The 16,026-nt window shown below is 39.7% G+C and overlaps 1 long non-coding RNA gene and 1 other non-coding gene across 2 annotated transcripts; both read right to left on the bottom strand.

The window, feature by feature from the left end:
* Positions 1-1,857: 1,857 nt before the first annotated feature.
* Positions 1,858-3,898, bottom strand: LOC146673478 (uncharacterized). Its single transcript, XR_014910478.1, has 5 exons — positions 3,678-3,898; positions 3,521-3,586; positions 3,368-3,430; positions 3,216-3,275; positions 1,858-3,103 (listed from the first exon to the last, which is right to left on the bottom strand). It is a non-coding gene; the product is annotated as an uncharacterized LOC146673478 (long non-coding RNA).
* A 4,420-nt stretch (positions 3,899-8,318) lies between these two features.
* trnar-acg (transfer RNA arginine (anticodon ACG)) lies at positions 8,319-8,391 on the bottom strand. The gene has a single exon. It is a non-coding gene; the product is annotated as a tRNA-Arg (tRNA).
* Positions 8,392-16,026: the final 7,635 nt, after the last annotated feature.

Here is a 16,026-nt window from a genome sequence, read left to right as displayed (position 1 = left end):
TTCAGTTGCTTGCATTGTTTCACTTTTGTTTTTGAGAAAATATACAAATACTGCACCGGAAAAGTCATCGGTAAACAATAATGCATATCTGTGTCCATCTCGTGATTCTGGATCTATCGGCCCTGCTAGATCCGTATGTACCAGCTCGAGAGGTTTCTCAGCTCTCCTGTCAGGGTTTCTATTCCTAGTCTGGACAAATTTTCCCTGAATACACACCTCACAGTTCAAACTTTCTTTGTCAGTTTTCCCTTTGATTTTCATACCTTCAACCACATTTTGTAGCTTCAGAATGTCACTATGATTGCAATGTCCCAAAATTTCATGCCATGTCTGCACATCAAAACAATTATTACACTTATCATCGTACTCACTTACAGTCTCAAGGTAATAAAGTCTGTTGTGCTCATGGATGTGAAACTTTGTACCGTCTCTGTGTTGAAGGACGTTCCTTCCTTTCTTAAAGATGATAGTGGCTCCGTTCGTGGTGGCCGCTCTCACAGAGAAGATATTCTGTGGAAATGAGGGAATGCATAGGGCGTCTTTCAGTGTTGTTTTACACTGTCTCCCTCTGCTGTCTATTAAGCACACCTCTGCATCTCCTCTGCCTTCAGCCACTCCTTTACACCTGGTGCCATCAGCTAATTCCACACAGTGCGTTCCCGGCTGGAAGTCGTCATTAAATTTCTTGAACGCTGTTTTATCATTCAGGATGTGTGATGTTGCGCCAGTATCCACCATTAGGCCTTTGGTCCTGATGTCTTGTGGCTGTTGAGGTGCCGCGTAGTCATCGCTCATCCGGAAGACATAGGTGTCGTCGCTCTCTGCGTTGTCGCCCTCCTCCGAGGCTGTGCGTGCTTCATCATTCCGTTGTCGTCTCCTGCAAGTCGACTCTCGATGGGTGTTGCTCCTACAGTGACCGCACCACTGTCTGTAGCGGCATGCTCTGGCCTTGTGTCCCCGCTGGCCACACTTAAAACAGACTATGTCTGACATGTCTCTCCTGTGGTCATTAGCAGCTGCTGCGGGTCTCGCGCTGGGTTGCACTCTCGCCTTCATGATGTTATCCTCTTGTTCCATTAAGCGCATTTTCTCAGTGTCCTCATAGCTGCGGAGTTTCGTTTTAAATTCCGCAAACTTGATTTCTGATTCACTTTGCGTAATGTGAACGGAAAAAGGTTTAAATGTTTCTGGTAAACCTTTTAACACCATCGCTACAAGCAGACCATCACTAAGTGTCTCTCCAGCATTTCTCAGGGCTGTAATAAATGTCTCTGCGCGTATGATGTACTCCGTGACGCTCTCACTGCTTGCTTTCTTCAGAGAAGTCAGTTCGGTATAAAGGCTGATAATTCTTGGTTTACCTTTTCCTGCATAATAGTCTCTTAAAATTTTCAGTGCCTCGCGTCCATCATCGGCAGCTTCTCTCATCACGAGCGATAAACTCTTATCATCCAGGAACTGTATTAACTCTGCATAGGCCTGGGCATTCTTATCTTCGTCGTCCTCACTTTTCAATATTGTGTCTTTTAGACCTTGTAATCTAAGATGTCCCAAAAATTTTGTCTCCCACAGTTCATAATTCTTCTCATCTCCGTCAAAAACCAACCTTGCCCATCGGCCACTGGGTTCACCAGCAGGCTTATTCATGGTGCTAACTTAGCACGCTAGCCCTCACCGAACACGCTGTACTTTGCGACTTTTCTGGTGGTAAACTTTCCCCTGGCGTAGCTTCAATGTTTTCCTGGGCCCATAACCTGTTAGCAGAGACGGGTCTTCCAGCGGAATCTGCATGAATATTGAAGATACTTATATTGTCTAGACGGAGGAATAATCACACGTGGGGCATCGGCTTTTCACCGGAACAACACTTAGTTTTTATTATTGAACTCTCGGGTGCACTCTGCAGCATAACAGGAAGCATCCTGTCAAAATAAAATCACAACAGATGACAACGAGGGCATACCTATTAACTAGCTCAACAAAACCCCTAAAAACTAACCCCCCTTGTTTAGAGGTGATTGTCAGTTTGCTGGATTTTTACAGACGCTGAGAGAGATCATGTTCTACATTACTTTAAAAGTGATTTTCTAAATCTATAGTGTGTGAGGTTGTGTAAGGGGTGGCTTGCCCTTCTCGCCCTCGTGTGACAAACCATCTGTTGGATCATGGTTTTGAAACCTCAGCATTGTGAAAGGGAGGAAACATACTCCTGGCTGAGCATAAGATTTCTTCTTACAACTTAGAATCTCACTTCTAAATGAAATAAAAAATGTTTTTTCTAAGTATGGTTAATTTGTACTTTGACTTCTAAGTGTGACGGGTGCACGGCTGCAAGCTGGTGAGGCAAAAGCATTAGTAGAAGCAGTAACAGTCTCAATAGCAACAGCAGCAGCAGAGGTAACCCTTGTGCATCAGAAATCAGCAGCAATACAGTTAGCATCAGTAACAACAACAGCCCCAGCAGCAGCGTCTGTACAGTTAGCATCAGTAACAACAGGCTCAGAATGAGTTGGACAGGGTTTTGCAGATGTTGCAGATGTTGATGCAGGCACACTATTAAGTCTTGCAAACATAATGTCAAAATTTTTGTTTGTTTCTTCAGACCACCGTTTAAAAGCCCCAAAGTCAACCCGCCTAGCAGGAGTGGAGGTACCGTTATTACGTTTAAATAATTTGTTAGGAGGGTCCATGGTCTGGGTTTTAAAAGTCGGATCATGCATTAGACTTCTGGTGAACATGTCTAATACAGTACACGTTTTGTTTATTTCTTCGGTAATCCCAGTTAGAGCATCGATTATTTCTTGCATGTGTGCCTGTACGGCCTGGTGGTGTTGGTCGAGTTTAGCTTCAATCGAACGTAATGTATCAAGTATTTGATCTGTATGACTCTGTTCAGCAGGCTGCGTGTCTGCAACGTTCATGTAAGCGCCACACGCCGCTGGTACTTGAGAGTGCGTTCTGCCACCTTCTTCAAAATCTATGTGTGAATCGTCACTACTTCGGATACATTCTGGTGTGGTGGGTATGTGACCTAGATCGAAATCTGATGCACTCAAAGACATGACTGAAATCACGAGGCAGCCAACACAGGAAGAACTGCAGTCTGTGAAGATAGACATGTATTAAAACATTTTATGTACGCCTGTAGCCGTTTCAAACAGAATAAACGTGTCTCTTTTTTAAAATTTATTTTATTTATATATGCCCATGCTTACCTAGTGTGCGTTATTCCGAACGGCCCTGCTTCTGCACACACACGGTGCTCTGGCGTAGCTCTGCAGGTGTAAAACGGTCAGTCTTAGAACATTTGTAATTATTTCACCCCCCTTTTTAAAATACACATCTATACAGACAGTTGTATAAACACCTGTTGTAAGGTTTGACTCTGTGGTCACGGTGTCTGAATGTTTTTCTGCTCAATTTGTTAATCCTGGAACAAATCAGAGAACAAACGTTGTTATTACATAATTTAAAACATACAAGCGTTTAAAAATCCTGTAATTCTGCACACACCTAGTACCTGTTAGAGAACTCGATCCAGCTGTAAAGCCGTTTTCGCCGTTTTCCCGAACTCCGAAAAATGATGCTTTTGTTTTAGAAAAAAGTAATAAATAGTAAATAAATAATATGTTAATATAAAACCTTTAAAAATACAATAATAGGTTTGTTGTACTTACCGTTTACGATGTCCGTGTTGATCGTAAAGAAAACGGTCTGCTCCGCTGCAGGATCCTGACGCGAAAATGTCAGAGTTTCGGGCTCTGAGGCAGCTTTATATAGGATGGGTGTTTCCAAACACAATAGATGGTGTCGATCAGTCTGGGATCGATACACCTACAAGCATCAGCTTGTTATGCAAGTTTAAAACAATAAGGGTGGGGCTCGCAACTTGCCAAGATAAGGGGCCATTGATACTGGCTACAGACAATAGCAGCAACCCCCGCGTCTGCATCTGTGCAGCTTTTGCCTTCTCGAGGAATTACAAAAGAGCTGATACAGGCCACTTCAGACAATAGGCGGGGTCCCCGCTCGACTGATAGCTATACCTGTCGGCTCTTACCTTTTCCTAAGAAATCCCAACAATTAAATGATACCCGCGGTGGGCTTTTGCGTTCCTGAACAAATTCAAACAATCAGCCAGCTGTTGAGAGATGGATGGGGCTTGTGCGACTGGTTTTAGAAGTATCACTGCAGCATTTATTTCTAATGGGATGAATGGTATTTGTGATCACCCATTGTGTTAAAAACTAGCAGCCTCGGAAACCGTACAGAAGAATTCCAGTTTGAGCCGTTTTTTAAATAAATAAAAATATGTCCATCATGCTGAGACATCACAAAATTAGTGTGATTAAAACATAATTGGTTTGAAAGAGCGATACTGGCTGGAGCATTATTTTCTAAAGGGCTGAATGTTATGATCACCTATTACGTTAAAAAAAAACTTGCAGGCTCTGTCTCCCTATTGGATCAACATTCCGAAATCCCGATTTTTAAATAAAATGATCGCATCGCCCCCTTGTTCATAAGTGTTTAATTTGCGTTTAATTTAATGAAACCATTGTGTGTTTTAATTAAACTGTTTTTAAGGATCGCATATGTCTCAGCGTTCTATTATTTAGACATAGATTATTTAGTGTAACTAGTTTAGGAGCATTTCACTTTCTTTTGCGCTCCGAAAGAGACAGAGCCTAGTAGTTTTTAAACAGAATAACATTTATCCCTTTAGAAATAAACTTTTCTTGTGATACTTCTAAAAAACACATATTCACACCTAGTCAATGTTCCTTTAATGCAACTAATCCTATAATTTCTATAAGCTAACAAATTTCCCATCCGTGGGACTAATAAATGTTATCTTATCTTAATTATCTACTCACACAAACATCCTGCAACAGTAAGAGTCAATGATTAGACGCGGGGTTACAGGTGGGGCCGGAACAGTCATCAAAAACAATACATGCTGTTTCCTTATCACGAGCATCCCAAAACACAATGTTCACATAGAAAGGTGCACTCCCCAACTGCACCTCCATAGTTTCCACCTTTTTTTTCTTTACAGCCTGCTCTTTATCTCTGCATGTCAGAGACCAACTGAAACCAAGTCCACCTACATATAAAACACCTCATCAGACACACGGCGTTTTCCTCAGCACTTCACAACTGCCCTCACGATCACAGCATCCGCGAATTTAACCACGCCTCATTCTACGGATCTATGTGGGTTTCCTATATTTAGGTGATGCGTTCATTTTATTTTATTTTTTTAAATAAATAAATAAACGGTTCTAATAGGACTTTCTTCTGAAAACTCGTGTTTCACGACTTCTCATGAGAGTTTAAATTTCGGAATCGTGATCAATAGACAGAGCACGTCAGTTTTTAAACAGAGTACCGCAAATAACATTCAGCGTTTAGAAATGTTGCGACACTTCTAAAAAAAACCTTAATTGTTCTGCCCATTTAGAAATCAGCGATTGTTTCAACCGAAGGCTTCATCCGCTGGGGATGCGGGGGGTGTTGCAAAGCAGAAGGCCGCAGGGTATCTCGTTTTAACCTTTTCGGGCCCCAGACACGGCGGTGTGAGGTAGTTAGTTAGAGGGAAAAATCATTGATACTGTTAATTATTGCTATACGTTTAACAGCAATGATTGCAAGAAAATAAATCAGATTGCATGTATTATTTTGGGGAAAAATAAGGATTTTATCTCTTTGTAAATTATAACAATTATGGGATCTAACTGCTATTGAAAGGGTTAAAATTCCGAATTTGAATGAAATTTTGATTTTCATGACCAGCACTGATGCTAATTTAAACAATCAAGTCAATGAAAGTGGAATTTAGTTTTAATATATATACATTTCATAGCATTTTGCAAACATAAATGTGTGGTGGCGAACAAGCTGAGAGGAAGTTTTTTATGTTTTTTCTCTCCCTGCACCAAAATAACTTTGCATAATAATCAATGTTGATGTGAATCAATTACATGTACCAGACTCTACTATTATTAATACAAGAAATTCCAGTAGCACTGCAAATATATCAAAATGTGACTTTTGAGGTTGTTTTCGAACAACTGCATTGTACAAACAAACTGGTGTTTAAAGGTTTAAAAATGTAAAAAGTTATGACTATTTTGTATTTATGAAAAGAACTGATGTTAGTTAAAAACTTTATGCAGAAACATTTGCAAAAAAATTAAAGTAAATAAAACAAACAGACCTAATCTGTTGTTGGAAACTTTTGGCCACGAACAAGCTGAAAGGGTCGTGACTTCAAACAAACACAGAAGGTTTTAATCTTGACGGTGAATTCACAATTTTGCATCTTTTAGACTGTGTGATCCTCTGATTACTCTGAGCTGTTATGCTGTGGTTTTACACTGTAAAAGAAAAAGCCTCACAGTCTTTGAATCTGACCTCTGACCTCCAGAAGGCCTAAAGGTCCAGCTGTTTCACGTGTATTGAGTTCATTTATAGCTACTAACTCACTGCAGTAAAGCTTCTGATAATCTTTCTGGGTCATGCACAATGAGGTTTTAAATTATCTTTTTTTCACATTCATATCTAAAACAGCTGTGTAGTGATTAATACATTTGCCTCACAAGTGACAGGTTACTGATGAACTGATCCCTTAAAATAACCAGTGAAATGTGAAAGAATCACCTTAATCCTAAACAGCCTGATGGTCAAAGAAATATTTATTGTCCCCGATGGGAAACTGGTTTGCAGTGTCCACACATCATACAACACAAAAAAACGAAGAAACAAAAGAGAACAGTCCAAATCTCACCAGTAGCATCAACAAAGTCTTGCAGATGGCAACAACACTTACAGTTCAGAGTTATTGATCATGGAAACAGCAGCAGCTATAAAAGACACCTGATGTCTCTTGCTCTTCACTGCGGACGCTTTATATCGACGACCTGAGGGAAGCAGCTGAAAATCATTAAAGAGAGGATGGTCTGAACATATAATCACACAGGTCGCCTTCCTCAGCACCTGCCTGTTATAAAAGTCCACAAACTGAACCTGAGTCCTCCCTGAAATCTGATCAGCCACTTTAACCAGTTTACTAAGTCTGGTCTTATTGGTCAAAGACAAATTAGTGTACAAAGCAATGATGCAAAACATTAAAACAGATTCAATAGAAATTTCACATGAAACATTAAAAACTCTTTTAAAAAGTACAGTCACTGTTAGACCTTTTTCACTGTAGCATCAAAGTGTGACTCAAAGGACAGAGCTTTGTCAAAAACAACCACCAAATACTTAGAACTGTCCACCAGTTCAGTGGCTGCAGCCTTTACTACTGTTAGTGCAGGATGATGTTGATGTTTGTTGATCTCTAACGATGGCTGATCACACCAAGAAGCAAACATCCACAACAGGCCCATGAGAATCCTCTTCACCATGAAGGAGACTCACAATGACTGTGTGGTGATGATGATGAGCTGAAGCAATGATGAAATACAACAGAGTAAACGCACAGCATAGACTGCACACACCCACACAAACATTTGTCACGATTCCAGTCAGTCAGAGGTACGGAGCCTCTTTTATTCAGACGTCTGTGTCACTTTTAACTGTCTACTTCTCCACCCTCTGCTCTCAGCTTGTTGTTTTGGTGTAGATGTAGTAACAGTAACATATGAGGAACTTTATTCAGCACCAGCAGCAGATTTCCTCTGGTTGGTTTCAGAAACTTGATTGGTCCATTCTGCTGACAGGAAGCATCAGAGCACCTTTCTTTGTAGACAGATGCTGTTTGCAAAATAATTAAATGGCATTTCATATAATTATTTTGTTTTGCTTATAATAACTTAATATAAATGTAGCTTCATGCTTGGCAAATGAAAGGTTGCTGGTTTGATTCCAGCTATAGACACTAAACCTCTCTGGGATTGTGTCAGGATGGGTATTTAGTTTAAAACTGCCAAATCAAACGTGGAGCTTTAGCAACCTCCCGTGACACACAGTTGATATGTTACTGCAGGACTTTTGATGTAAGTTAAAGATTTTCTTTAAAAAAATAAAAATAAATAAAAAGCGAAAGAAAGCAAATACTTGCAGTGTGGGTGTGACCACACAAGCCTTTATTAATTATAGTAATGTATACTTTATCAGTCCCGGTGGGGAAATTACTCTCTACCATTGTGCCATTCACTCAGTGGGAAGCCACTAAGCAGGAGCACCAGGGAGCAGTGTGTAGAGATGGTACCGTGCTCTGGGGTACCTCAGGGTAGCAGTTCATTGAATTCAGACCCCCGACCTTCGATCACGGGCTGACCACTCTACCACTCCGTGCCCTAAAATGTTTTCGAGCCAGCCAGGAGTCGAACCTAGAATCTTCTGATCCGTAGTCAGACGCGTTATCCATTGCGCCACTGGCCCGTCGCTGTCAGATATCAGTACATCAGCACTACGATCGCAACAAATGAAACCTTGAATTTTTTTTAACCCGTTACCTGTGCTATGAGTTTAAGAAACTCTGTTAATTCAGGAAAAATTGGCTATTTTAAAGCTATAATTTGACTTTTTGGAGCCGTGTGACCTCATCTTTGTTCTGTGCTGAAAGCAGCTTCTTGATTCAGGCTGATTTTGTTTCCTCTGCTGTCTGACGGGGATTGATCCGCACAGACCACGGGTGATTTAGTGACACTGTTTGTCACAAGATGTATGAAACACTGTGCGACACACACGACTGAATTCAACATGATATAAACAGATGTTTATAGGTGCTGTAATCACTGATTTTCCACCATAGTCAGGTTTAAATTAGCCTCTGATAGTGAAGCTAAACTTCACCACACGGTTAATATAAATTTACAGCTGCTACACTTTTTTTTAACTGATAATGCATCACTGTAAACTTCACCACAGTACCGCACTGAGCTGAAGAAAACGGCCTATCTGAACTGATCATTAGTTCTGGTCTGTCAGACATTTTCTACAAGTGCTTTAAATGATTGTGCAGATAATAATCTGGTCTTTCACTGTGTTTCATGAACAGGAGGGATGTTTGCTGTTTGGCACTGATCCAGCAGGACACCTGAGAAAACAGAAAAGCAGCTTCTAAATAAATTGAGCAGAAAAGAAAAAAAACACAATATTAGTCATTTGACTGTAATCTTATAACTAATCGGTGTATGTGTATAAACTCTTTCCCAGGAAACCTGAATTCAAACGTTTCAGACTGTGTGCATTATAGCGCCCTCTGGTGGAACTCCTCTCCCTGACCTACAGTCTTTAAACCAGGAAGTCCCTCATATATTAATCAGTTTCTGGAGCTCTGAGAAAGTTTTACAAATGAAAATCATCCAAGAATTCAAAACACATCATTCAAAGTCTCATGTTTATATCAGGAGGTTTTCTTTAACAGTCTATAAATCTATGAAGGAAATTTTTTGTTTGTTTTTGTTGAAATACCAAAAGTGAACAATGCTACTGATAATATAATAGTATGATGACGGTGACAGGTGTAATGTAACCTGAAAGCAGAAGTTAGTTTAGCTGATTTAGGAAAAGTGAGTGTTGGTAAGTAGCACCAGGTTAATCTGACTGCAGGTTCAATCATGGCCTGTGCTGCCATCTGCTGAGACAGTTCACCTGGAGAGAAAGTAGGAAGAAAAACTTTGTCAGTGCGTCTCTTTCATGAGGAGGGACGGGGAAGAATGAATCCTGTGGTCAAAGGCAGAGAAGGAAATGAGATCTCTGCTCTCCTTTAAAAAAAGCGCTGTCTCTAATTTCCCTTATATTTATTTATTTTTGTGATCCTGCATTTATCAAAGCTCCTCTATGTGAATATTGAGATCGATTACTATCAATCAGTGTTGGGGAGTAACGGAATACATGTACCGCTGTTACGTATTTAAAATACAAAATATGAGTAACTGTATTCCGTTACAGTTACCGTTTAAAAAGGTGGTATTCAGAATACAGTTACTTTGTTGAAATAAATGGATTACACTGCGGTACTTTCCTGTTTCATATTGTCGCGGGTCAGGACTGTTTGGGTTTTGTTTGACAGCTACGTTCTGTTGTTCCAGGCGGCAGCGTTACGGTTGCCATGGTTACAGGGCGACGCTCTCTCTCTCTCTGCGACTGTGTGTTTCCTGGGTGAGAGAGCGCCTTTTCGTTGTTGTTGTTGTTGTTGTGCTAAGCTAACAGGCAGAATGCTACAAGCATAGCTCTAAAGAATGTAGCATCATGGGCAGTGTAGTCCGTGTTGCAGGGAGAATGGACTGCCATACACGTTATGGGTCTGTGAGCGCGAGGAGGGAGAAAAAGGGGAGTGGAAAGGTACGAGCAGTCATCGAGGAAAAACGGGAGCTGGAAGCATGTAAATATAATAATAACCACTGCAGCCAAGAAGAGTGCCTGACGAGCCCAGTTGTAAGTAAGCTATTAAGACTCGACTGTACACCGTGTTCGTGTTTTCCTCTGAAAACAATAAGTTCCGTTGGAGCAGTCTTTCAACGCCTCTCTCTGTCTCTCGCAAGAAAAATTGACCCACACAACAAAGTAAAGCTATTTTTCGGCTACGAGCCGACAGGGACCCCGCCGTATTAGTCAGAGGTCCCTTTACTACAGTTCGGAGTCGCGGACCTTCAGTAATAGTAATAAATCACACAGCAATAGTACATTCACGTTGTTGTAAAAAGCATGATAATATATTAAGTAATCCAAAGTATTCAGAATACGTTACTGTCATTGAGTAACGTAACGGAATACATTACAGAATACATTTTGGGGCATGTATTCTGTATTCTGTAATGGAATACATTTTAAAAGTAACCTTCCCAACACTGCTATCAATCTGTGAGGAAAAATCTATAGAGACATTTAACAGCAAAGTCAACCAATATGATTATTGATAGGTCTGCATCAAATTACAAAGAACTGTGCACACATTTTAAGAAACTCCTTTGATTTCCTGACACAAATATCTAAACACCAGTGGCTCCCTGGATCACTATCCTCCTGCTGTGGACCTACTTTATGAAGTCATCGCCATTATTTATGCTTGTGCATTAATTACTTTTATCCGCCCCTGCTGCCAAGCATTGACACTGTCTGTGCCAACCGGGATAACGCAAAAGTTCCCTTCTCCAATTACAAGCGAGGTACTGAGGGTGAAGCAACAGAACTCCTCCCCCCCCCGGTTGGCACAACCAGTGTCAGCGGCACAAATGATTGACAGCATCTTTATCCAAAAACAAGAATGGGTGTGGTAAAGGTTTTAGAAGATAGACTAACCTGAGGTTAGTAACCTCACTAACAATCCACATAATGGGAATCGTGCACTTTGACTGTGCTTCATGAAACATGTTTGCTGTAACATCTCCGTGGCTCTGCTGGACTTTACTGTCTGTCTCCCTCGTGGGCTTTACCTGTGCAGGTGAGTTTGGTTTTAAATCCTATCGATTTATTTCTTACACGCTGTTAGATGTTAGAGCTGCTTTAGGTTGGGCCACTCACAGAGAGGACGCAGGTCTCCTGTCAACAAAACTCTTCTGTCATGTGAGAAAGTGGATGTTAGTTTTTAAATGTACTCACACACATTTACATAACAGTTTGTATAATGAAGCTGTGAAGAGAAGAGTCTGCTGTAAAAGACTTTAAAGCGGTGTCAGATAAACATGGACAAACTGCTGTAAAGGTTTATTATTATTGATTTATCCTTCAGACACTTCTGATAATAGAAAATCTACATTTACTTCAACCATCACTCCTTAAATCCCCTCAGCTCTGTACGATTAACATGAATCACTGGTGACCCTCTGTGTAGTAGCTGGATCCCCTTTTCCCAAAAAAGCAGGAACCTGGGTGAACCACCGAAAGCAAAGGTTCCTTATTCTTTGTAGAAATGACTCTAAATTCATGCCAGTGATTATTTATCTGGAATTTGGAGATGATGAATCAGAATAATCTTTTGTGTTCGCAGCAGAATTAAGATGTAAGACGTTCATGTCAGTGTAGCTGTTTTCTGTGTTATTGCCAAGACTGCAGTGTCATATTAATGAGTACAGTACATGTTACTGATGGGAGCTGTGCATGTGATTCCCGTGTAAATACATTCAGTTGAGGAAGATGACCGAGAAGAGGACAATACTGCACATACACAGGCAGGTATTTAGATAAACACTTTATTTATCCACAGAGGGAAACTCACAGGAGCTCATTTAAAAACAAAACCCTTCAGTCATAATTGTAAAAGTACTAAACAGATAGAAATGAGTTCTCACTCAATGTGAACAAAACTACAATTATGTTATCTGGAAACTGTAGAAAATATTCTGTAGTAAAATTGTTGATAAATAATGTTAAAGTCTGTCTGTAACTATGGAAAATAGCTATAAATCCGACCGTGACCTGGATACACTGTGAGGATTCTCTCTTACTGTTACGCTCATCGCAAGATGCAGGTTAAATGGGGAAGCAGTATTTCTGCTTCCTTTGGTGTTAGCAGTGGTGTCAGACAGGGTGGGATTTTGTCTTGAATTTTATTTAATTTATGTGTTGATGACCTTTCCATACAGCTGGCAGCCTGTAACACTGGGAGTATATTAGGATAATCGGCTTAATTTGAACTGACATACTCTTGAGGTTCATAAAAAGGTGAAACACCTCAGTCACTTTAATACTGATCAAATGAAGGATGATGACATATACAGACAATACTGTAAGTTCTATGTGCAGACAAATACATTTACACACAAATTCGGCTTTTTTCAGATTCTGTTAAAGTGGCTTTGTAGCATAATGGACACCGATCTATACTGCCCCCTTGTGGTCATCTTGCTACAAACAATGCAGCATGCAGAAGCTGTATACTTTACTAATCACTTAGATTTCAATACTTAGAGGAGAGTGGTGAAGCCTGAGGCAACACATGTAAAACTTCACATCAAACTTTATGGAAACTTTAGAAAACATCTGCATGATTAAGATTTAGAGAGCACACCAACATTCTGTTTTTGAAGTTCATGGATTGCATAAAATTTAAAGTAAAATTAAAACCAAAACCTCTAAACTAAAGTTCTCAGAGTGTCTGCTCCTCTCTCTCTGTCTTTGTCTCCTCAACAGGATCATTTGTAGTGAATGTGACTCAGACCTCCTATCAGGCAGAGGAGAACCACAACATCACACTGGAGTGGACGTTCACAGTAGAAACAGGCAGATCCCCCACATATCTAATAATTTACTGTGACCTGATAACTGGTGATAAATCCTCACTCCTGTATCATGTCCACAATGGTGCTGAAGTCTCAGAGTCTCAGGATGAAAAGTTTTCAGGGCGAGTTCAGGGTGACAAAGACGCCCTCAGAGAAGGACGAATCAGACTCCAGCTGTGCAGACTCAGGACTGAGGACTCGGGTCAATACAAGTGTAAAGTAAACACAGATTATGGTCTCAGCTCTGCGAGCTGTAGACTCAACGTCACTGGTAAGTTTTAACAAGTCAAAACTGAACAATCACTTTTATATTTATGGTCTGTTCAACTTTTATGTGCAATGATTGTGATTTATGACTGAAAAACATGAAGTGTTGTTCATGTCAAATATGGTTCTCATTTTATTTGTCTGTTACAGCAGCTGCTTCACCATCACAAGAAGAGAGAGACTGGAAGATTGTTATAATTGTCCTGACAGCAGCAGCAGCATTAGTAGCTCTGCTGATGTGCGCTTTACTTTGGTCTGTGTTTAGAAAAAAGTGCTGAACTTCTGTACAGCTGTAAACATCCAGAGTCACTAAACCAAGATACTCCCTGCCTTTGACGTCTCCTTCAAGTATAACAAGTTACATGTTGATATGAACAGTGTAAATGAACTGATTCTTATATGTTGCTTTTGTAATTGACCTGAGGATTTCAAATGTTTTATATAAACGTCCTCATTCACACACATTCATACAAGAACCTTTTGTTTGTATGTCTGTTCTATACAAGTCCTTTTTGTATAACACGAATAGATAGAAATATATGTAGATATTAATAATACTCTGTTTTACAAACCCCATTTTCAAAAACATTGGGAAACTTTCTAAAACTGCAATAAAAACTAAAATGTGGTCATTCACTTTAACTTTAATTTAACAGGCAAATTAACAGAGAAAAGATTTTCAGTGTTTTTAGTAACAAACTCATTTCTATTTGATAAACACATTTAGAAATTGATGCCTGCAACCCTCTCCAAAAATGTTGGGACAGAAGTAAATTTCACCTTTACTTTTAATTTCACATCTTAATCTTTCTGAAAATGAAGAAACTCATTTTTACAATTGTACAAGTGGAAATTCTTCCTGATTCTTTTCACGAGGGCGATGGAAGCCTCAACTGATGGTGTCTTCACATATGTGGAAATCCTCCACACCAACACAGAGGCTGGTCTTTGCACCTTCCTCTGATAACAGCGTGGAGCTTTTTCTTCTTTGAAACGTTGAATTGAATGTCTGAAGTACTGCTGAGCCCATGTGGCCGTCAGTCAGTTTTTACTGATAATAATAAAAAATGTCTGTGAAAACTTTCAGTGTGGGTTTATCCACACAGGCTGTTTGTTACGTCATTTTGTTTTTAGGCCAAAAAGGAAAGTCTTTTCAGGGTTAAAGTGTTTCTTTTGATTTTAGCTGCCAGCTCTCACTCTCACATGTGTCAGCTCTTCAGTTACTACCAGAGGGTACAGAGGAAACTTCCTGCAGGAAATAAGCAAAGTGCCCTCATCTAACATGGTACACAGCAAATTCAAAAGTGTTAAATGTTTTGGTGTTAATAGTCTTCTTGCAAAAGTAGAGTTAATTTTACTCTAAGCAGAGTCACATTCTTTTAATGTAACTCTGAGGTGTAAAATTATAGTAGTTAAAATCGAGTGTTAAAAATGAGTGTTTCTCTGTCAAATCTGGAGGTGTTACAATGGAAACATTAACTCTTGACCTCTGAACTCCTAGACGGGCTATGACACCAACAGAGTAAATTCACAGACTCCGCCCCCAGCACGGCTCCAATCGAAGCTGAAGTGAAGCCGTTTCAGAACATTTTGCTCTACATATTTGAGTTGTTTGCCATGCTTGGTAAGTCATTTTTTCAAAGATTGTTTCAATTATTATTATGAGCTTTTACTTCTGTGGCTCTTTGGAGTTGAGACAAAGCTGTGTGAAAGGCATTAGCCATGTTGCTCGCTGATAGCATAATATTCTGTTTTAGCTAGCTGAAAGGTATTGTTTGCGGGCAAATACCACAGCCTTGAAAAAAAGCTTGCATGTGAATTTTCAGTCAGACTTTTGGTCAAATACACCTAAAACAATGTCTAGAATGTGAAATGTTGGTATAATGGTGCTACTTGAAGCCTGAAAACGATCGCCCATAAAAAAAAAAAATTTAAAAAGCGAGCAAACAGCAGTAGCAGACGTCCTGACTGGATTCTACGGTAGCATTTAGATCCCTCCAGAGTTTTGTGCACACGGTTTAGGTAAAAATTAAAAAGGTTGAGGTTTTACATTTAGTTCAGTATTACCTGTTGTCTGTGTCTTTGTCTTTTGGGAAAATACTTTACACAAGTAATGGCTCAAAGAGGATGTCTTTTTTTTTTTTTTACTGTGCTGCAATTGTTTACTGGATTATTTGTGCCATTAATTAGTGTCAACTAATTTTTATTCAATCTCCACACAGGATATGCTTGTGAAGATGGAATATGGGGGAGAGCAGAAGTGCGTTGAAGTTCCACAAAGGGATGAATGAAGGACATGCATATTGTATTGAAGAAATAAGTGATGAGAATGCTGTTATTTGCATTTACCAGCTCACCTATGTCAGACCTTTTGATAAACACAATTCTAATGAAAGTGAGAACATGTACACTGTTACATCTTTCAGAAAATGTTTTGAAATTGTGGTGCACAGTTCAGAATAAATGTTTTTCAAAAACCATTGCATCTTTTTAGTAAATGTTTATTTCCAAAAGAAATTTCTAGAAGTTCAGAACAGTAAAATTCCCGCTTTTTAGAATGAATTAGAAGATAACTCTTAAGTAG

Source organism: Rhamphochromis longiceps, linkage group LG3, assembly GCF_057381845.1.
Source record: "Rhamphochromis longiceps isolate RC_006_pf linkage group LG3, R_longiceps_female_GT1.1, whole genome shotgun sequence".
Lineage (NCBI taxonomy): Eukaryota > Metazoa > Chordata > Actinopteri > Cichliformes > Cichlidae > Rhamphochromis > Rhamphochromis longiceps.
This window is presented reverse-complemented; position numbering and strand designations above follow the sequence as displayed.